Source organism: Theropithecus gelada, chromosome 2, assembly GCF_003255815.1.
Source record: "Theropithecus gelada isolate Dixy chromosome 2, Tgel_1.0, whole genome shotgun sequence".
Taxonomy (NCBI): Eukaryota; Metazoa; Chordata; class Mammalia; order Primates; family Cercopithecidae; genus Theropithecus; species Theropithecus gelada.
This window is the reverse complement of record NC_037669.1, coordinates 19,720,267-19,743,426: the sequence shown is the minus strand read 5'-3', so window position 1 is coordinate 19,743,426 and position 23,160 is coordinate 19,720,267. Positions and strand designations below refer to the sequence as shown.

The window sequence follows — 23,160 nt, the reverse complement described above, 5'->3', positions numbered from 1 at the left end:
TGGTTCTCCAAATGGCTTTTTACTGGTTTCTGTGCCTTTCAACTGCATCCTATGGGTGCAGTAGAAACAGTCCTTGATGGCATCTAGCACAGGGCTTGGCACATGGTGGGTCTCAGTAACTATTGAATGAATAAATAAGATTGACATGGAAGTCCTAACCAAACAAAACAGATAATAGAACTTGAGAGGAAAAGTCTTAAAAAAAAAAACCTCTTATGGTCCTTCTTCCTTTGTTTTTATGAACTAAAATCACTTCCACTATAGCTTGTAATTTCCTTTATTCTCATATTGTGCTTTTTTTTTTTTTTTTTTTTTTGAGACAGGGTCTTACTCTGTTGCCCAGGCTGGAGTGCAGTGGCACAATTACAGCTCACTGCAGGCCCCACCTTCCGGGCTCAAGTGATCCTCCCACCTCAGCCTCTTGAGTGGCTGGGACTACAGGCATGTGCCACCACACCCAGCTAGTTTTTGTATATTTTGTAGAGATGGAGTTTCGCCATGTTGCCCGGGCTGGTCTCAAACTCCTGGGCTCAAGTGATCTACCTGTCTTCATCTCCCCAAGTACTGGGATTACAAGCGTGAGCCAATGTTCCCAGCCACTTTGGGCTTCTTAGAGCCATTTTCTTAAGATAACCTGGACTGAGAGATTTCTTGGTAATTAAGACACAGGGGTAAAAAAGTCAGGACATTTCTGACAGAAAAATCGAAATCATGTAAGGTAGAATTGTGATAGTTAATATTGAGTGTCAACTTGATTGGATTGAAGGATGCAAAGTATTGTTCCTGGGTGTGTCTGTGAGGGTGTTGCCAAAGGAGATAAACACTGAAGTCAGTGGACTGGGAAAGGCAGACCCACCCTCAATCTGTGTGGGCACCATCTAGTCAACTGCCAGCACAGCTAGAATAAAGCAGGCAGAAGAAGGTGGAAAGAGCAGACTTGTTGAGTCTGCCGGTCTTCATTTTTCTCCTGTGCTGGATGCTTTCTGCTCTCAAACATTGGACTTCAAGTTCTTCAGCGTTTGGAGTCCTGGACTTATACCAGTGGTTTGCCAGGGGCTCTCAGGCCCTCGGCCACAGACTGAAGGCTGCACTGTCGGCCTTCCTACTTTTGAGGTTTTGGGACTAGGACTGGCTTCCTTGCTCCCCAGCTTGCAGACAGCCTATTGTGGGACTTCACCTTGTGATGGTGTGAGCCAGTAATTCTTAACAAACTCCCTTTCATAAATATATCTATCCCATTAGCTCTGTCCCTCTAGAGAACCCTGACTAATACAAGGACTCTGGTACACTGACATTAAACATTGTAGGGAATATGCACAGGGCTTAAGGAGATTTATTGGTGCATAAAAATGCAGGGGCCAGGATGCATCTGGGATGCTGGCAGCCTCAAGGAGAATGTTGTAGAGCACAGCAGCACAAAACTCCAGAAACTCATGGGATGAGGTAAGATCTTAGAGGAGACATACAGAACAGCCAGATTTTTCCTGATGATGCCACAGCTGCCCACCACACACACACAAACACACACACAACCCACACGTGGACTCTATATATACTGTGCATTGACATGGTGAAGGGAGAGAGGTGCCCATGAACTGGACAGGCATTGTGCAACCAGGAAAATTTCCTTTTTGGGGAACTGGTGGGGAGATTGAACTCTTGCCGTTTAGTGCAAACAAATAATTAGACCAAAAACAACCCCCCCACCCAAACCAAACCAAAATCAAAAACAGACCAAAAATATAAATCAATCCATAAATACTTTACACTGCCACCATGACCAATGCATAGCAGGACTCTGGCAAAGTAAAGAGTTCATTAAATGAGCGACAAGGCACAGAGATCCTTAGTGTCCTTATTTGCAACATGTAGACAGCGACACTTGAAGCTGCTACTCACCTAAATGACCGCTGTGCTGGCACTTAAGTAAACATTCAATAATTGGTTTTCATTAGTATTAAATAAACGTGTATTGACCACCTTCTGAGTAGCAGACACGTTCTTATATGTTATCTTATTTAACTTTCACATCCATCCTGAGAGGTAAGTTTATTTTAGAGCAGAGAGGCAAAGACTTGGCAAGACTTACTGTCTTGCCCAGGATGGCTGCATTGTTCAGTGGTAAAAGTGGGACTTTATCTCAGGGCTTCTTATGCTAACTTCAGTGCTTTTTATTCAGGACACGGTAGTAGCTTCCCATAGATAAGGTACTTTATTTTGTCCGCATAAATGACACACATTTGGGCATTAAATAAAAAGGGGGATTTAAAACTATCATTTAAAAATTTACAGACAGGTATAAAATGGGTGTCCTTTAAAATCATAAACTATAGAGAAGATAACCTACAAAACTATTCCTGCTGACTAGCCCGTCAAGACATGTTAGCTGCTATATTATTGAGGAGAGTTTGGGTTCTCTTCTTGAAAAGCACATTCTCAATCACGTTTCCCTAAGCAAACCTTGCAGGTCAGTCTGCTTTCCTTTGCTGCACTTTCTCTGTTTTCTACCAGGATGCTCCAAACCATTTCTGGATGTGATTTTGTTAAGATTCAGCCCGGATTAGTAGAAGGAAGAGGGAGGACTTCAGGTATGGGATGATCCACATTTATATTCCAGCCCTAACACTCACTATATTAACGATAAAAAGAAATTGACTTAATCTCTGTAAGCCTCTACTGCCTTGTGTGTAAATTGTAGATAAAACCCCTCCCTACCAAATTCAAATGAAGGAATGTACATAAAATAAATGTTGTAAACTGTAAGTTTCTCCACAAAAGTTATTATCATCATTATTTATAGATTATTTTCATGTTTCAAAGTTCCCAAATTAAGATCCTTGCTAACACTCCTTTGCTGATGTGGCGACAATGAATTCTATTTCATAAATACGAGAAGCTTAAACATCTCCAGTGTACTTTTCTGTGGAAAAGGAGTCATGGATTCTTCCTTTAGTCACTGGCTCATGTCTGCAGATGAGAATTTTATTTATATTTATTCAAATGTGATTGAAACACATGGTGATTCTTTTATGGTTAGATATAAAAAATTTACAAGTTAAATGTTATTGCTATCTTTACCATTCACTCTAGAGCTTTCTTATGATACAATTTGTAAACATTTTACAAGGCAGGGGAAAATACACACCCATAATTATTTCTCGATGTTGCCTGGCTCATGACAGCAGGATAAAGTCTTTTATTATTTTAGAAAGAGTTTTCATTGAAGGTTTTTCCAGTCATTCCAAATAAACTTAGCTGTGAATGGAAAAGATACAGCTGATTGCCCTGGCTTCTGGAGTGGCTCTCCTGCCCTTGTCCTGCTCTGTGCTGAGTCAGAAGGAAAGCATGTAGGGTGGCCGACCTCTGAAATCATTACACATCTCTGTAAACTATTGCTGTTAGAGATTCACTCTGGCTTATTTTCTGAAGGCTTATTAATAGTTTAGAATCTAATCTGCAGCCAGAATGTTTGATCACTTTGCTCATGGCTTTGCCAGGTACAGGATTTTATTGCATGGTTGGCCTGTTGGCATGATGATTCCTGAAGGGCTGTCGGTAAGCCAGCAAGTGCCGGGGGCACATCATTGTCAAATTCCAAGACATGCTACCTCCCCTGACCTTAGCCTTCTTCACAGTGTTTCAGGTTGTCCACTGCAGAACACAGAAATAGAGACAAAAATGCTCTGGGAAAATCTATGATAAAGAACTACTTTTCTTTAAAAGGTGGTGAGGTTTCAGGAGGAAAGAAAAGCAAAAATCTGTGAGCTGAATTTGTTTCAGATACCCAGGGATAGTCTGTCTCTGTAGAAATGGTCATATTGAAGACTGAAGCGATTGTATGTCTCAGCAGGTATTTAAACCATGCTTTTTCCCCAAGGGAAAAGAAATGAGATGGTAATGAATAATGGAACTTTTTCAGAGGTTCAGTTTAAACCATTCCTCATCCCGTTTTGTTTGTATAGTGATAAAGAATCCAGGCATTGATAGGGTGTCATTCTGAGGGATTTTAAGCCATTAAAATAAAGGAAAAAAAGGAGGCAAACACCATTTGTTCAATATTATTAAAATTACAGATACAGGGAAGAAGTCTTCTTTAAAATAACATAGCAGTTGGCAAAAGACCATGTAGTCAGGCAATGCATTGAAAACGATATTTAATGAACACTACTGCCGTCATAGCATTCACTGGGGATAGAAAAAAGCATACCTTATTCAATTTTTTCAGTAGTTTATATGCTCACCAAGGGACCTAAACCATAGCACATAAAAAGTTAAATAGTTTGTTGTTCAATACAGTATCCATTAGCCACATGTGGTAATTTAAAGAGATTAAAGTAAAATTTAAAAAATTCACTACCTCAGTTGTTCCAGCCACATTTACAGTGCTTAGTAGTCCTAGCACTTTGGGAGGCCAAGGTGGGCAGATCACTTGAGCTCAGGAGTTTGAGACCATCCTGGGCAACATGGTGAAACCCTGTCTCTACTAAAATACAAAAATTAGCTGGGTGTGGTGGCGTGCGCACCTGTAGTCCCAGCTACTCGGGAGGCTGAGGCACGAGAATCGCTTGAACCTGGGAGGTGGAGGTCACAGTGAGCCAAGATCACGCCACTGCATTCCAGCTTGGGCTGTAGAGTGAGACTGTCTCAAAAAATAAATAAATAAATAAATAAAAATAAAGCGCTTAGTAGCCATACGTGGCTAGTGGCTATCATATTGGACAGCGCAGCTGTAGAAAGTAGAATGATTCCATCATTGCAGAAAGTTCTGTTGGACAGCCCTGACTATTTCAATACAGTGTATAGGTGACATATTACTGACATTTAGAGTAACTGCTTGCTAGTCGAGAATAGGGAAGGATCAATGCTTGTTACAATATTGATGAAGGCTTTAATAGGATCTTGAAATTATGGTTCTTCTGACAGGTTGAAAGGAGAATGGTGGACGTTTTCAGCAAAGAAAGGAAAAAGGAATGTTTGGGGGAGTAGTAGCCCATCAGGTTGAATTCCTGTTTATAGACTTCAGGGAGGTGAAGGTGAAAAGAAGCTTTGGGGTGAGATAGGTTGTGAGACTCGACTGTCAAGCTGAAGTGTTTGTTCTACATTTCATAATGCCATTAAATCCTTTTGAGCAGGGTACTAACAGTCCTGGGACAATGGTCACATGGAAAATAATTTTTCTTTGTGTAACCTGGTATATGGAGCACCAATACTAACATTAGAATACCATTAGGCATTCATCTTATGCCGCATGGTTAGCTGCAGAGTTGAGTCAAAGCCCAGTAACACTCTGTGTGTGTGTGTGTGTGTGTGTGAGAGAGAGAGAGAGAGAGAGAGAGAGCGCGACAGTGAGCAAGAGAGAGCACATATTTATGCTATGAGATGGGGAGGAAAGGGAGATGTGGAATGTGGAAGCTCAGTTCTTGGTTCTCTCAGAAAACCACAGGGAAGACTGGGGTAGTGTTGGTCATTTCATGAAGTCCTAAAGAAATCAGGATATTCTAAATTTTATTCAGAACTTTTATTCTTTCTAAGATGTTCATTTTCATCAAGGAATATTTCAGAATGGAAAGGAGTTTCTACCATATCTGGATATACCCCAATTATATCAAGGCTTCAAGAATGAACTTAGGCCAAATTGTCCCTTCTTAGAACAATTTATGGGGACAGAGAGTAGCACAATTAAAATCTTCTTTATTCACCATCACCTCATTTTATTCCCCCATCCCTATTTCTTTTCTTTTCTTTTCACATTTATTAAGCCCTTATTATGTGCCAAGCACTGAGGGTGCAGAGGTAAATAAGACACAAATCTTTCTGCAGGGAGCTCACGGTCTTTACGGAGATGGATACCCAAATTAAACCCATGCCATTATAGAATGGAGACAACGGTGGCAGGGCCCGTACAGAGTTCTAGGGAGTCTGTCAGAGATCCATGAGGCAGCTTGGGTCAGGCTGGTTTCAGGCATGTTCTCACAGAGGGGAAGATACTTACTTAATCTGACTCTTGGAAGAGGAGTATAAATGAATCTAGTAGATTAAGTGAGAAATACTACAAGCAGAGAGGGAAGATCAAGAACAAAAGCCAAAAAGCATAGCAGAATGTGAGCATGGGGAAAAAGCTAGGCTTTGTTTCCATTTTTGTCTTTGGCACAGGATAAAGGAAGGGCTTGAGGTATATTTGTTTCTTTTTTTTTTTTTCCTTTTCTTAAAACAATTTTTTATTATACTTTAAGTTCTAGGGTACATGTGCCCAACGTGCGGGTTTGTTACATATGTATACATGTGCCATGTTGGTGTGCTGCACCCATTAACTCGTTGTTTACCTAAGGCATATCTCCCAATGCTATCCCTCCCCGCTCCCTCCACCCCACAACAGAGGTATATTTATTTCTATATACACTTTCATGCAGGCTAAGCAGCAGGTGTAGACAACATAGACATTTTCCTAGGTGACTCTCATGGCTTGGGGGAAACATTTAAGTCATCTTTACTGTCATCATCTGGCTATGGTTTATGGTAAAAGTCGTGCCAAAGAGAATAATCTGGGGAGCTAGATACAAGTTCATTTAATGTGTGGAGGTGCCTTTGCTCTAGTGTTTCTCATAGATTCATGGAAACTTCTATTGCCTTAAGAATGACATGCTAGACTGTCACTCTTTTTACTGGATTTTTGCCAAGCAACTTGTCTTCATTTGGGGAGAGTTTATGGACTAACTTTTAGCTCTTAAAAATTACCCCAGGGAGAAATGATGTTTTTTGTTTTGTTGTTTGTTTGTTTGTTTTTTGCTTTTCTAATTACACAGTCCTTACTTTTTTGGCTCTGAAATGACAGCATGCTTTTAGAAAAAAAATACAAAAAAGAAAAAGAAATTAAAATCACTGTATTAAAACAAGAAAGAGAGCCAGTAAGAAGTGTCTAGGAACAGAGCCACTAGAATTTCTCACTTTCTTTATGAGTCAGAGGCGTTGTCATAGGAAGTTTATTTTTATTTTTTTCCTGTTATGATAGGACAAGACATCATGAGAGGCAGCACAGGCGGGCAGGAAGACCGTGGACTTTGGCATGTGACCTGGATGGAAGTACCTGCTCTGCCTCTTCCTAGCTGTGTGGCCCTAGGCAAGTTGCTTAAGGAGTGGAAGCTTAGTTTTTCTCATTGTTAAATTGGGAATAATAATATCCTCCTTGTAGGGTTGACATGGGGAATATAGATATTGGGACTAGCACAATGTCTGGTCCTGTTAAATAACAAATAGCTTTTTTTAATTATAACCACTAATGATGTGTTTGAATTTCTCCCTTCTCCTTTAGATGACTATGAGCTACTTATTTTCTTAAAGGAGAGGGTGCTCAACTGTGCCACTTATGGAATACTGACCTCCAGGCACTAACTTTGTGAAGTGGAAAGATAATTCCCAGAGTAATGTCCTAAGAGAAATAGTAAATTGTACGGAGTGGGAGGTCTGAGTGTCATAGATAAACTAAATAATTCCTCATGCAGTAAATTACACCAGAATATCAGTGTGTTCTTCCTACAGAAATTAGCTCCCTATTGATGGTGAGAAAGCAAATGCTCAAAGAAAATATTTGGCCAATGATCTTGGTTAGTTAATGATAGTAAAGATAAAGCAGGGAATTAACAGCTCAGAGACTGATTGAGCTATTTCAAAGAATTATCTAGGCTCCTCGTTTATTGAACTTATTGCTCATTCTTGGCCACTTTTCTCTACACAGTATTCAGAGAGTGAGACGGGAACGAAGAGACAACTTCAGTTTATCCAGTGTTCTAAAGATTTTTTGGGTAGAAGTGGAGGTTGAAGATATGAGAGAGAGAGAAAGAGAAAGAGAGAGAGAATGGGAGAGAGACAGGCTTGAATAATTCTGACATTCCTGCTATTATTGTAATAAAGAATTGAGCCATAGAACAAAGGCATATTATCTACTTCTTTTGTTCCTTTTTCACCTGGGTTTTAGAAATCTCTCTACATATCTTATAGTGACATTCAGTATGTATTACTTAACAACTAGCCAGACTGAAAATACCATGTTCTGAGTGATCTTGAAATAATGCTGCAGGAAGTGATTCTTAAACTATTCTTAAGCTGTTCCGTAGAATATCAATCCCAGGAGATGCGCTCAGGCAGGGTAGATCTGTCGTCAAATGTTTAAGGAACACTTGATTGTAATGTCTTTGGAGGATGAAAAAATATATAGCATATAAAAATTTCTGTAAAGTCATGCAGTGAATAAAAATGTTTAATATTGTTTCATTGAGTGTTTCTAAAACTTATTTGACTACAGAACCTTTTCTGGTATAAACATCGATCAATCCCAGGTAGTCATGTTTTGAAATACACTTTGGAAAATATTGAAGCAAGGGATGTAGATATTTTATACAAAAGTCATTATTAAACAGTTATCTTTCTCCAGTTAAAATAGAGTTTTTAGATCAGAAACCCTGTATTGTATGTGAGAAATTCCCCTTTGGCTGGTCTCAAAATTTAGATTGGTAAGAATATAGGCCTTTTAAGACTCTTTAAGCCATTTTCTAATTATTGTTTGTTTTTTTACTTTCCACTTACCCTTGATCTTGTTTGGCCTTTTGAGATATGTGGGATTGACCTCTGTATTCTAAGAAACAAAAATACTCTTGCTATATCTTGGAAGATTATCTGGCTATTTGACATTTTATCCCATTTTGACTGATTTTGTATAAATACTTTGAGCCCTTCCTAGGTATTGTAAGTATAATCCATTTACCATACTAAATGAATAACCATAAAATGCATGCTTAATTAGTATCTTTCTGAAAAATACTTGACAAGACCTCACATGTCTCTAAGTGGCAAAGAAGGTAGTTATTTAAAAATTGTTCTGCTTAAGATAAATAAATAAAGGCACAGAGATGATCAGTGATATGCTCCTTACCCCAGAGACAGTCAAGGTGTTTTTGAAATTAAAACACTGAAGATTTTCTGGTGATTTGCAAGTCACATGCACACCAACTCCATAGCTTCATCTCTATGGACACAAAAAATGATCTTAGAGGGTTGCTGTTTTGCTGTGAATGTCATAATTTTTACTAAGCAAGCAGCTCTCCTCTGGTGTGCCAAGGATTCTTTTTTTTATGGTCCTAATTGATCTCTATCCCCCAAAGGGTTCTGAATTATGCAAGTATCTCAAGTCTTAACAAGCCATCCTCACACAGCTGTGCAATGGAAATGTTCAACAGAAAGGTATTCACTTCAGTCTAGGCAAGACCCTGGCTGCTCCCTGGAGAGACCCAGATTTAGGGGAGCAGGTTCTGGGCCATCTGGGCTGGAGAAGCCTGTTTTGCCCATTTCTGTCTTTTTTCTCCCAGCTCCCTTCCCATTACTCTGCTAACAGGGAGGGTCTAGTCACCGCAGGCTTCCTCAGACTTTGCGCTTGTCTCTCACTGACCCCCAGCTGCCAGGCTTTGTTTATTACTGAACTGAGCATTTAGATTCAGTCTTGGCTGGTGGTAGCCTTGGAAAGAACATTTTCTAAGATTGTTTTAGTTTTCTTTCAAATAAACTTCCACAAGCCTGGACATTTCAGGCATTTCTAATGCCAGAAATGTGGGTGATTTATTCTTAGAGGCTTAAATTAGGATTTTTTTTTTTTTTTAAAGAAAACTAACAATGTGATGTATTACTATGGTATACATTTTAGCCATTGGTTGTAAAGGACACTTTGCTCTGCCTTCGATCTGAAAAATTTAAATCTAAAGGCCCCTTCTGGGAACAGAGCTGTTTCTATTGAGACACCCAGCCCCTGGCTCCCTCTACTGGTGAACAACCTCCCTCTCTACTTGGGCAGCTGGGGACTGTAATTAGCTGGGGGCTGGAAAAGGGACTAGACATGCCCTTAAATTAGGAACTGTGGATCCATAGCATATTTTCGCCACAGATCCCCTTTCTTTCCTCATTCTTCCAACCTCAACAATCTTGGCTACCTAACTCACAAATTCTTAGCTCCCCCTAGTGCCTCCCTTCATGTACTTTTTGGCTTTAATCTTACATCTGCCATTTAACAAGAAGCCGCTTGTTTGGATTGAGAGCACTGATCAACACCATGACTCCTGGACTTTAAGGCTGGGCAATCGCTAAGTGGATCTTTAAAGAAATACAATAATGTACAATCGTCACTGAATTTATGAATGAAGCTTAGGCTTATCGTCAGAGTGTAGACAGCATGCTAGTTGGAGGAAGATCCTCAATGGGATGATTGCTTGAAAATGCCTCCCACCTGCCCCATTGCAGCGCTCTTTAGTCAGCTGGTAATATTTGAAATCCTCCTACTGAACTGATGGCAGCTGCAACTTAACCCCTCTGCTGCCATAGACTAGCTATAATTGCCTTAGAACATGAAGCCTCAATTATGGAGGCCATTGGCCCAGACTTCCAAAAAGCAGCTGTTTTATCTAGCTAACAGAGGGGACTAGAGAAGCTCCCCAATAGGCTAGATGCATGTTATTTCCTAGAGAGGTTGACAGCTGACACCCACACCCAGGCCTGTTTAGTTAGCGTTGGAAAAGTAGCACGTGAAGTGATTAATTGTCTTCAGTCTCAGCACATCAAATGATCCAACGCCTAAATATCCTGTGGTGTAAACACATCAATTGGAAGCTTAAGAGAGACAGTCTTCAAAAAAGACTTACTTAAAAGAATGTTTTCACAATCATGCTTAGCCATAGACTGTGTTAAATTTAACATATAATAAATCAATTTTAGAAACACACTTACTATTTCGGAGATATGGAAACAATTGTCAGGCATGCTTCAGAGGAAAGTGAAGAAGCATCTGGGCTAACATCTGTCCGCTTATTCAGGGTAAATTGTTTACAGAAACAATACAAGATATTCTTTCCTGCCTTCATCACTTTCTATGGTGGAGTGACTTTATGTGTTACCAATAATTGTGCTGTTATTTTAGCAGTGAACATTTCAATGACTTGACTTCCATGGAGTTATTATCCTGGGGCAGAGTCAAGTCTAAAAGGAGGTGAAATGAGGTCCCATTTCACCTTTTCCCACTTGAGGTCCCATCAAAGGATAAGAAGTTTTAATAGATATAGTAAAGCTTTCACACCTGTGTGATCCAGGCTTCAATTAGTGTTGTATTTAAAGAACCCTGACTCAAACAGAAAGTGATCTCTCAAGCATTTGGGAGGGTCTGGTTTTAGACAATCCTATTAAAATCTCTTGTAGCACTTCAAAACTCTTGGAGATTCTCCCTCTTCTGTTTCAGAGGAATCAACTCTCTTAGCTTCACTATTCCGCCTCTATACTCTTGGTCCCTTGATCACCTCTCCCCTCTGTTACAACAAATCTCATACCTACACATTCTGACTGATGTGTCCCTTAATGTTTTTCCTGATTATCCATTATGGGTATTTTGCTCTTTCTCTCATTAAAGGCGGAGGAAGGTACAAAATGGTTAAATTGGCAACACATTGTCTGTTGGGTGGAAGAAGAGGAGAATTACGCTGTAAATCATCACATTCTAATACATTTGTTCCTCAAATGAATATTGGAACTAGATCTTAAGCCTCCTGTAAAAAATAATATAGTTTCTAGAACTCAGGTAAATGTGGGAAGAACTAGTGAGAACACTACAGACAGGAAAATAGCTTAGCCATTGCTAAGGTTAAAATGAACTCTCGTATATTTCCCAAAGCAAGGGAGAATCTTACACTCAATACATTTGAGACCTGAGTCACTATATGTCTATATAGACTCTATTTTCTACAAAGTAAAATTTACTTTGTAAATCCCTTACTTTGTAGAAAGTAGTTTTATGGACTATATTTTCTACAAGTAAGAAAGGAATTTAGGAAAATGGATATTTTATACTTAGCTTTTTTCCCCATTCACTCACCCACTCAACACAGATTTACTGAGCAGCTACTATGTACCATATCCTGGGCTGGTAAAAAACATACCATCCATGTGATGGTGGTGACCACTGACTTCACTCTTTACAAGAATTTATATCGATGTGTCCCAGACATTTGGTAGTGGAGGTATAGCTGTAGTCCAAACCTCTACCAAGCTATGGTTTCTGAGAGCCCTGTATGTTAAGTGCCTACAGAATGCTCAGCATAGTCAAAGACACCTTAGATTCACATTATACGAGGAGCCACACTGTAGTTATTCAAGATTAAGCATGGGTTGGAGACTTTGGCTGTATGAACTCCAGCCTTGGGTGTGCTATACTCATCTGGGTGGCCTCGGGAAAGACATTAACCTTTCTGATTTTTTGCACCTGTAAAATTAACTTTTAGTTACAATTAGCTCCAAGGTCTTTTCCAGTATTTTACCTTTTGTGATTCTCTAAGGTTTGTTTTTTTAATTTCCAAGTAGTTGTAATAGGTACTGGATAAGTGAAACGGCTTATCTTGAAACCTCATCTCAGATACTCTGTTGGAGGCAAGTAGCAATTTTAAATTACTTTCTTCTAGGTATGTGAATTAAAGTTTAGAAAAATGTGAAACTTTTACATTTGATAGGGTGGAAATTTATATCCTATTTAAGAGAAGTATGAGGAAATTTTTGATAATGAGAGAAACCACAAGTATGAGTGGTTCTTTAGAAACTTGTTCTATGAGAATTAAACAGAGATTTCTTCCAGTGAAAGAACAAAGGAGATGTCACATATGACTGCATCTGCATATCCTGAAAGATTTGCTGAAGGCGAGAAGGGTCAGTTTTTGTTGTCCAGGAGGGACAATGAAAGTGAGCACCAAATAAATACAGGACACTGAAGGTGAATTGTCAGGTGTGTGTTCATATTTTACATAGTCAGCTAAAGTTGTTGCTTTTGCTCTTATCCTACATTGAGAAGTTAGAATTCATTATTTTTATTTTAATTGATTATGATCCGTTTTGGTGAACACTTTTTGTTTCATTCACTCCAGTTTGATCTGATGCAATTTCAATGGCTTCATGGATTTGAGTACACAGGGCTCCAGGCTTACAGACATTCTAACCTTGTGTGACTCCCTTTAACCCCATTCCTGCAAATCTGCTTGAGGAAAAACTATGAAGAACGTTCTTCCTCAAACAACAAACACAGTTACTAAAGTGATAGAGGGATCTCTGATTAGCAGCTTTGCTCTGTTGGTGTTGAAATGTGGTTCATGCTCATACTTCTCACTCCTTATCTCTCTAGAAAGGGGGAGTTTAGTAGAGCTATAATTTAGTACTGCGGGGTGTAACCAGGTCTGCCAGGTCACTGGAAGATCTTCTTCATTATATGCTTAGCATTTTGTGACAACTTATGAACAGGTTCTTTAAAAAAAATGTGTATTCCTAGATGCTTTAGGGATTGAGAGATCCTTTTCACACAATGCTAAAAAGAAAGATTCTCTAAATTCCTAAGGGCATTCATTCTCCCCTTAATTCTCCTCTCCTCTCCTTTCGGTTTTCTTTTCACTCAATAGTTAGAATAGTGCACCATTCACAAGAATACACTCAAGTTTCAAGATCTGTACCTTCTTTAACTTATGTACATGTATGTTTATAGGGGTCTGGTTGAAGAGAAGCAGGTCAAAGCAGAAACACCTAGCTCCCAGAGGGTTACTTGGAGGACCAGAGGTTTTAGGAAATACAGTGTGTCTCAATCTCTCTGCAAGTTTCCATACCAAAGTGAGTAACCATGGATAAGGAGTAAATTGCTGTTTCTAACTTTTAGCTTGCAAATAAGCACTCAACATTACGCTTTTCAGGAGACTTAGGGTTGGTTTTGTAGACATGATCCATCCATTAGTTAAAAACATGTTTTAAGGATTTTTTTTTTACTCATAGTATAGCTTTTAGAATTATGACTCATAAATTACTGTGGGTTTTTAAATATGGGCAAACCTGAAATCATTTTCATCATTAGAACCAAGCTGTTCTTTTCTGTTAAAGAAGGAGGGCTAAGGAGAGGGGCAGAGTAAAGATGGATCTTATACTTTCATTGATTAAAAAACAACAAACAAATAAAAAGACAAGAGCAGACATGGATTTTTACTCTTCCCCATCCCCTCATGTTCACATAAATGAGGGTTGGGGGAAGTTACGTTTCGTAACAGAGCTCCTAATCTTGCTTTTCTCCTAGGGCACTTCTGTGATTCCTCCAGCTTCTCTTTCAAGTCCCTTTTCACCCCAATCCCTTCTCCTTGATTTTTGTTTCACAAATAGGAATAAAGTAGCATATGTTTTCTGATCATGAAAAGGATATCATTTTATAATTTTGACATTAGGAGAACATCTAAAATGCACGTTTCTGTAGGAACAGCAAGCCCTCAAAATCAGTAGAGTGCCCTTCGTGTGTCTCTAGTGAAAGGGGCAGTTTCTCATCTTGTCTTTTCTGAGAAACATTAAGAAGTCCTCCCAAGCCCGCTGCAATGCATTGGTTGGGTATAGTCATGGACTTGATCAAGAGGCAGCTACATAATGGCAAAAAGAGGAGACTCACGTGAAGTATCCACATCCTATGCAGAAGGGGAGATTGGGGGTGACTACATGAAACTTCAACATTGATTTTTCTAAAAGCTTAAGAAGAGCAGTGTCATCTTGCTTGCTATGTACCCTATGGAGAAAGGATAGCTTTGCCCCTGGGGACGTTAGATCATGAGCAAACTAAGATGATCTCACTCAGTTATTTAGGGGCTTGAACTTGATAGGACATAGGGAAGGCAGTTACTGCTAAAAGGTTCATAGCTGGTCCAGTGCATTAATTGCCAGAGAAAGCAGAAGCAAACCCTTGGAGAATACTTTTATCCCCAAACTTAGGAATAACTGGAAGCTCATTTAAACTGGGAGCATTTCCCCCTCCACCCCAAGGAAAGATAACTTCCCTCAAGGGGATCGGGAGAATGAAGCAGCGTATTTTCATCCTTGTGATATTGGATGTGAGTCAGGCACTATCATAAAAGAAGAATTAACTTGAATGTGCCACATACTTGGTTTGGCCTTGTCCCATACCTGTACTCTTGTCATGGTTGATTACCTATGTACATCAGATATAAAGCAAGCGGTCTGCATTGTGGCATGAGATAAAAGGTATGTTAATATGCTCAGGCCACATACTATCTTGGCCAATAGTAATTTTATATCATTTGCTTAAAGGAAACTGCACTTCTTGCAATATTTTTTTCCAATGAAGAAAGATTTAACATGACTGAAACTTTACATGTAACTCTTGCATTTGAGTAACAGCACTGAATCCTCTCCATCTCAAATAGATCTTTTAAATATTTTTATTACTTTTGATATGCAAAAGCTAAGGAGAAACGGTTTGGAAGACCTAAGTTAAATTTCTAATGAGTCTTGTTTTGTTAATAGAGGAGAATTTTATACAGCTTCGATGAGTTTTTTCTTTCCACATGAGATAATATAAACAAACAAACAAAAAATAAAGAATTCATTTCTCTTCTTACTTTAAGAACCTTAAGGGCTAAAAGAGTGGTTTGGTTTCCTGACTGGCAGTTTTGGTTTGCCTTCTCTAAGTGGTCTTGTGCAATTCCCCAGAGGAAACATTTGAAGAGGTTTTTTCTCCCACATGAGAGAGTTTCATCCCACACAACCCACAGAATTTGATGGCAAACTTCATGGACCAAGTGTCTGGTTTTACAGAAGTGGTTGTGGTGTATGTTTTTCTTTTCACAGGTGCACATTTATTCTACCTTAGGAATAAGAAGAGATCATTTTATTTTAAAGAGGGTAGTTTAAACACTGACAATTGGATGCCAATCAGGTAGGTTTTAATTTGCTAAATGAGGGGGAAAAAGGGTGGAAAAAAGGATTAAAACTTCCAAAGCCTTTCTAGCTGATCTTTCTTTACAACCATCTGGTGTGCACAGAAGTATTGTATAATCTGGCCTGTATTATTCTCTTACTGTGAAACATATTGAAACGCTTTGTGTTTAGGTGTGTGTACAGCAATTCATGAAGTTCTTTTATACACTTTCTTAGTTCCATCACAATTCTCATTTTAGGATGTCATGAAAAGATAGCCTGGTGAGAGAGCACATTCTACCCTGGCTTGTAAATTTGGATTTGTTCTTTCCTATCTACCAGCCACCTGATTACTTACACTGTCCCTGTGCAAAGGGCACCCGTTCACATAATTTTTTCCAAGCGCTAAAACCTGGAAAGATATTTTTTAAAGGACTACAGAAGCTGTCTTGGGGGTTTGGAAAACATCACAAAATTGTTAGCAGACCTTTTGACTGTGCTATTTTTAGGAAGATGTGTTCTTTCAAAGTACATTTTTGACAATGGGACAACGTTTGCCTTGCCCCCACTGATGTGTGAAATATGTACAATGAAAAACGTCAGTACAACACCCCAAACAGATACATTTTAACCTCAGCAACAGTCAGCAACAGGAGAAAAAGTGATTAAAAAGAGAAAGGTTTTCGCAATATTTATGCTGCTGTTTCTTCCCTAAGGGAGCTTTTATTTTACCATTCAAACAGAAGTTTGTTTTCAAACCAGTTGCTAGTTAAAGGAGCAGCGGATCGCGCATCCGTAAGAATCAGCTCTAACCAAACAGCAAACGCGTTGGCCAGACGGTGTCTTATTCCCCCACAGCAACCCCCGGTAGGTCAGCTGCCTGCAGAAGCGCTATCTTACCTTGAGCACGTAAGATCAGGGAGAGAGGCTCGCGGGCTCCCACGGAGAGGATCGGGGAAGGGCTGTGATCCGCTGCTGGTAACATGCACTTGGCTTTTATGGGCAGGTGGGAGGAGCTGCTCCTCATAGTAGGTGGGCAGGGAAGGAGCGGCGGGCGGGCAGCCTCTGGAGGAGCTGGACACTCTTCTCTGGGGAGGGGAGGAGAGGGCAGAGACGGGAGCCCGCGAGGCGGAGGAGAGACGACCGGGTGGGGGAGGGGGGGCGCGGTCACGACGGAGGAAGGAGTGGAAAAGGGAGAGAGGGAGAAGGGAAAAAAGAGAGGGAACGAGAAATAGAGAAAGGGATCTAGACCACAGATGGGGAAAGGTGGGGGAGAAAATGAATAGCAGAGAGACAGAGAGAGAGAGAGAGAGAGAGAGAGCGCGAGAGAGAGTCTGGGAGGAAAGGGGAATTGGAGTATTTTCCGTTTTTGCATGACATTTTTTGGCAGAGGGAGTTGTGGGTGATTGTGACTTTTGAAGGTGTTTTCTGGGAATTTGGGAATTTGAAAAGCTACATAGCGGTCCGGGAGAACTGAAGGGTTTCTAAGCGAGGCAAGGGAGGGGAAGCGGGGCGTCCGAGCAGCAGAGCCGAAGTGCAGGCTTGGACCCGAACCTGGAGCCGGAGGCACTGACACAGCCTGGAACCAGGCAGCCCCCAGCCCGCAGCCCCGTCCCTCTCCCTCCAGGCAAGGCTTATTTGACAAGAAAGTTCCTGCGCTCCCTGTCTTCTGAGCATCCAGAGGCCCCTCTTGAGACTTCGGCAGCATTAAAGTAAATCCAGCAACGGGGAGGATCCGCGAGGACTTGCTTGTGGAGAGAGGAACCTCAGAACCAGCCTGGGTCTTCCAGCATCTGCTTATGTAACAGGATTTCAGAGCTCTCTGCCCTCTGGTTATTTTCGGTATTTAAAACACTCTCATTCCTAACAATCGGAAAACGTCTTGGTGCCACAGCTCTTTCTCAGTGTGTCTTAAACATTAAGAGAGGATTCAACCAACAAGTGGCTAAAGGATCAGTCTGAAATTACTAAGAAATGCATTCAGAGAAAGAAAAACAAGCTCCTTTCGCTGCTGAGTGGTGACTCACTTCCTAGTCCAAGCCTGATTTTTGCCACCAAAGGAATTAAAGCATTTTAAAAGAGAACCTGAGACTTGGGGTGGGAGATGCAGTACCGGGAGGGGGAAAAGGCGGGAATGGGAGGGGGGAGAGATGAGTAGGCTAGAAATAATAAAGGAATGAAATAATTGTACTGAATATGTATATGTACTTGATTCAGTGTTCACCGCAACCTTATGAGGTAGGTATGATTCATATAGCGCAGTTTTTTGTTTTTTTTTTTAATTTAAAGAAAGGCATCTCTAAGGGTTTAAATAACTGGCTCAAGCTAGCGAGATGGGGAACCACAGCTAGCCGGCTTGCAAACCTTAGGCACTCTTCAGTACATCAGGCTGCCACATAGAACACTTAGGTTGGTCTCAAGTTAGATCCTGATGTCTTTGGCTGGTACCAGGCTCCAAGAGAAGGAAACATGATGGTGAAGAGCAGAATTACTCAAACTTTGCACTACTGAAACTTTCTCGAGGATATTTCTTTGTTGTAGGGATCTTTCCTGTGCATTGTAGAATGTTAAGCAGTATTCCTGGTCTCTACCCACCAGATGCCAGTAGCAGTACCCATTCCGCACTCCCCACCCAGTTGTGAAAATAAAAAATGTCTCTAGATTTAACCAATTGTCCCTGAGGGGCAAAATCCCCTCCTCTTCTTAAGAACTATTGGTCTAAAAAAGGTCCACAACCATAAAAAAGCATTTTAAAAGAATCTATTAAGAAAATACCCAATAGTGCCATTTGGGTAATAATAATACTTACATCCATATGTGCCGAGTTTACACTGGACTTAGTTTTTTACATACGTATTTCCATCTGTTAGCTTCAAGAGCTCAAAGCCTCAATTGCTTCCTTTGTAACTAAGCTCATTCTCAATTGGTTACACATGGGAGTCAATGAACTAAACTCCCATGTGCCTGGGATATGAAGCAAGAACAATCATATGAAATAAAAAATTTAAAATTTTTATTGTAAACACATATTTGACATCAGAGTTTTCAAATTTATTCATGATGTTTTGCATTATTGATTATTTGCCTTAATTTTTATAATTTTTAATCTCTACGTTCCCTATTCAAATTATATTCAATAATTTTTTGGCTGCACAAAGTTATAGCTAGTGGCTTACTAGCTAGCAAAAAATAAGTGCTCAATAAATATAAATATATATAGTCTGGCTAATTGAATAAACAGCAGTATTGAGCACTGACAATAGAGATCGGTCAGCATTTGTTAGTTTAATGAATACTTAGAAAGCTAAAACTTTCACATCAACTTTTCTGCCCATTTGCTATTTGGTTTTACACTCTTCTTACCCTCCCTAACTCAGTTTTCCTCTTCCCAAGTAGTATGTCTTTTGAGGACATGGACAAATCTACTGAGTGAAGTCTGTCAAATGAATAACACTTGTTACTCGACCTAGAAATAGGACTGCATTATTTATTCTTGGACCTAACCCTGAAATCAGATGTGATTTTACAAGCACGATACCACTTTTGGAACTTTTTAATTTAGCAAAGAAATGTGTTCTGGGGAGACAAAATGGAACTCTTAGAGGAGAATCTGGGTGATAAAGCATGTTAGTAAATACCCTTATCGATTACAACAAATCATGTTTTCAATCCTAAGTTAATGCCTCTCAAACATTCCAGTTCCATCACATACGTATAAAAAAAAAAAAAAACCTGAAAGGGAAGAAAAGCACATTTGAAGAAAAGACAATTGATGGCTGTAAGCTGTATTTCTCTTCTTATTTTTAATTCTTTCCTCCTTTCAAACCTGATTATCCAGCCAACATAACAAAAGCACTGCTTTCATTTTATTTGGATGGCACTAATGATTAGTTCCTTTCTCCCGTTCACACTTGCCTGAATCTGATTCAGTAGCAGATCTGGACAACAAGTCAGGAATCCAGGAATGTGATCTCTTTGCTGACTCTTAGTGTGCCCTTCCTAGAATCAATCTGAAGGTGACTGAGGTTTGAAATGACCTAGTTTGGTCTTCTGTGGAAGGAAAGGAATCCAATGACAACATACTAGATGCTCTGAAGTTTCCATTGTGTGGCTATAACAGCTACAGATCATTACCTTACTTTTGAGAACTTTGCAAATGTAATCCTTTTTTGGAGTTTATTTTGAATTAATCAGTTAACAAATATTTATTAAAAATGGATATCAGACAATGTGAGGTATTCAAAGCAGAAGAAAATAAGACATCTGTTCTCACAGAGGAAGAAAAGCATGAAATCTTGATAGTTGAATTTTAGTGAAGAGACTTCAGGGAGGAGGTGGCATTTGAGCTGAGCCATGGAAAGTAGCATTTGAATAGATGAGCGATGCACAGTAGTACATTCCAGACAAGAGAGGGTATGTGTGCAACCAGGGAAATCACAGGAATATTCAGAAGGTGGTGAATTGGCCAGCATGACAGAATAGAAGGGTTTATGTAGTAGACCAATGAGGCTGAGAAATGGAGAGGAGGGATGAGGTCACCTCAGTAGTCTGAACTGTATTCTGTAAGCAATGCAGAATCGATGAAGATTTTTGAGCAATAGAATGGCATGGTGAAAATGGCATATTTTCAAGATTTCATTTTTCTTTGAATATAGGGTCTTTATTGTAACTTTGCAGATAAATGCTTGCCTGTACATCTCGGACTGTTGGGAATAGAGAACACAGAGTGTTTGCATCCTGCAGACTTGGAGGCCTGAGCAAGGTGGCAGAAACAGTAGTGGTTCTAGCCCAGTTTCCCTGGAGTGCCCTGTGTGGTTGCAGGAAGGGAGTAGGAAGGCAGGATCCTCTCACGGTGTGGCCAGGATGACATATGGGATTCACATAAAGGGTGATGTCTTCTCTGTGTGTCCGAGGAGCCCAGTCTCTTTCTCACCTGATGTAGCTTTACATTATCCCTAAATAATATACCTGATCCATGAGATCCTTGAGTTTTCAACGATTTCTGGATCGGAAAACAATGCGATCTGGCTTTAAAAACTGCACATTCACATCTATGTTCTCAAATAGTTAATTTTCAACTATTTGTTTGTGCTGCCCAGGCCAGATTTCAAGCTCTGATTCTTCCTTTCACTCCTTAGAGCTTTAAAATGCAAATGAATGTGGCTTTTGGCCTAAGCAAAAGTCACAGACAGGTGTGCTCACTTGAAGCAAATCTGACAATTTGAAATACGGTGTACAGAAATTTGCTCTCCATCTATCAAATGACTCATCCGTCAGTCAGTCTTAGTCCGTGCTAAGCCTGACCATATATGAACGTAGTCCGTAAGGCACTTAAAATTGCCAACTCTCCTAGGGCATTTAAAATGGGATTTTATTTACAAAAATGGAAAACGCTTTATAGCACAGAAGACAGGCACACCTCTTACGCATTCCAAAGGACCATTGGATTTTGTGAGTCACTGTTTTCCTGTTGGCCCATAGGGTAGAGCTGACTGATGTGGGTGACCCCACAGATGACTGCCTCACAGCTCCTGCTGGCTTTGCAAAGAGCAGTGCATGGAGAGTCAGAAAATCTGGAGTTCAGTCCCAGTTCTGCCACTAACTATCCACATGAAAACTTGGGGTAGGTGTTTTATCCTTTTTGGACTCAGTGTTTGCATTTGTAAATGTGTTTGCATTTGTAAAATAAGGAGGCTTAACCAGACCCTCTCGAAAGTTCTTTCCGCCTTCCAGATGCCTGCTCTGTGCCAGTTGGTGGGCACTCCACTTGCTCAACATCCCCATGAAGTCAACTCAACATACAATGCTACACATGCTCAATTTAGGTATAGTGTCTTAGGGTTCTCAGGAGGAAGAGAACCAGTAGGAGATATACACATACACACACACACAACACACACACATACCAGTAGGATATATAGGAGTTTATCAGGGATAATTGAATCACATGGTTACAAGGTGAAGTGCCCTGCAAGCCGGGGAAAGAGAGAAGCTGGTAATGGCTCAAAATCTGAAAGCCTCAAAACCAGGGAAGCTGACAGTGCAGCACTCACTCAGTCTGAGGCTGAAGGCCCGAGAGCCCCTGGGGGACTGCTGCTGCAAGTCTCAGAGTCCAAAGGCTGAAGAACCTGGAGTTTGATGTCCAAGGACAGGAGGAGGAGAAGCTGAGTTTCCAGCACCACATGGGAAGAGAGAAAGAGAAATCTGACTTAGAAAGCAAGCTATGTATTCCCCTTCTTCCACCTGCTTTGTTCTAGCTACCCTGACAGCTGATTGGATGGTGCCCACCTGCACTGAGGATGGGTCTTCCTCTCCTAGTCCACTGATTCAAATGTCCATCTCCTCTGGCAACACCCTCACAGACCCACCCAGAAAGAATGCTTCATCAGCCATCTAGGTATCCCTCAATCCAGTTAAACTGATGTCTAATAGTAACCATCACAGCATGGAAGAGCTCCTAATTCATTACTGGAGTGTTTGTTCCAAGGAGAGTACACCTTAATATTAAACCTTATTTGTATCCTAGGTACAGAATCCCAAAAGGTGGGGCTTACCATTGTTCCTTAAGTAGCTCTTTACTGCAACCATTGCCTCTCTAAGTTTCAAGTCTTGGTAAGCATCTCCCAGACCCAGCCATCAGCCCTTTAACTCTATTCTTCTGAAGCAAGTAGTATTGTCCTTTTGATTGCTAGAAATGTAACCACACCACACAGATCTCTGGTTTCTGAAAATTTTCCCTGTTGTGACAGATTTACTTGATGTCTGTATATATTAGTTTGATTTCCTAAGAAACTCTCTACTCCCACTGTAAATGGTTCCTTCTCCCCAGTGCTGTCCCCCCTTTATTTAATTAGGAAAAATGTGGTCACCCTTTTTGCTATAAACTAAATTATTGTAGCTCTTTCTAGTTCTCCAAACTATTAGACTTTTATTAAGGTCTCTGAACCCTTTTTTCAGCTTTCGTTCTCCCTATTACCAATGTCAACTAAAGTCACCTCAACCTTTTTTTATTCCTTAAGAAATTTAATTGTTGAGATTCTCTCATGGGGGCAGGGCAATGGAGGGAGAGCAATGTAGCCCGGGTATTTTTTTTCCCACTCAAGGGTAGAAAACTAAAAAGCCTTCCAGGGGAGTAAAAATAGAATTCACTCCCACTATGTGCTATCTTAGACCCTAGCTACCATACGGGAATTGTCTTGATCCTAGACTTCCCTTATGAATAATTCGTTATCTCTGCTTTATCGTCTATCTTCTGTTCCATCTACTCATGGTTTAGTCTCTTATGTTCTTATTAATATTTACCTCATGTTCAATTTTGGTAAATCTAGTATTTTCTGCTCAGTTATTATATCTTATACAGCCTAAGATTTTTCATGATTTGAAAACTCTGATTTGAAAGGCAAAAATGAAGATCTG

The 23,160-nt window shown here is 40.1% G+C and overlaps 1 protein-coding gene across 5 annotated transcripts in view; it reads right to left on the bottom strand.

The window, feature by feature from the left end:
• COL8A1 (collagen type VIII alpha 1 chain) overlaps nucleotides 1-16,834 on the bottom strand; it is a 150,607-nt gene extending 133,773 nt beyond the window's left edge. For 2 of the 5 annotated variants that reach the window (XM_025374765.1, XM_025374766.1), the window contains exon 1: nucleotides 16,645-16,834. The gene's annotated coding sequence lies outside the window, so the exon portion shown is untranslated. The remainder of the gene's footprint in view (nucleotides 1-16,644) is intronic. The other 3 variants (XM_025374763.1, XM_025374764.1, XM_025374768.1) reach the window with 2 other exon arrangements.
• Between the last annotated feature and the right edge of the window lie 6,326 nt (nucleotides 16,835-23,160).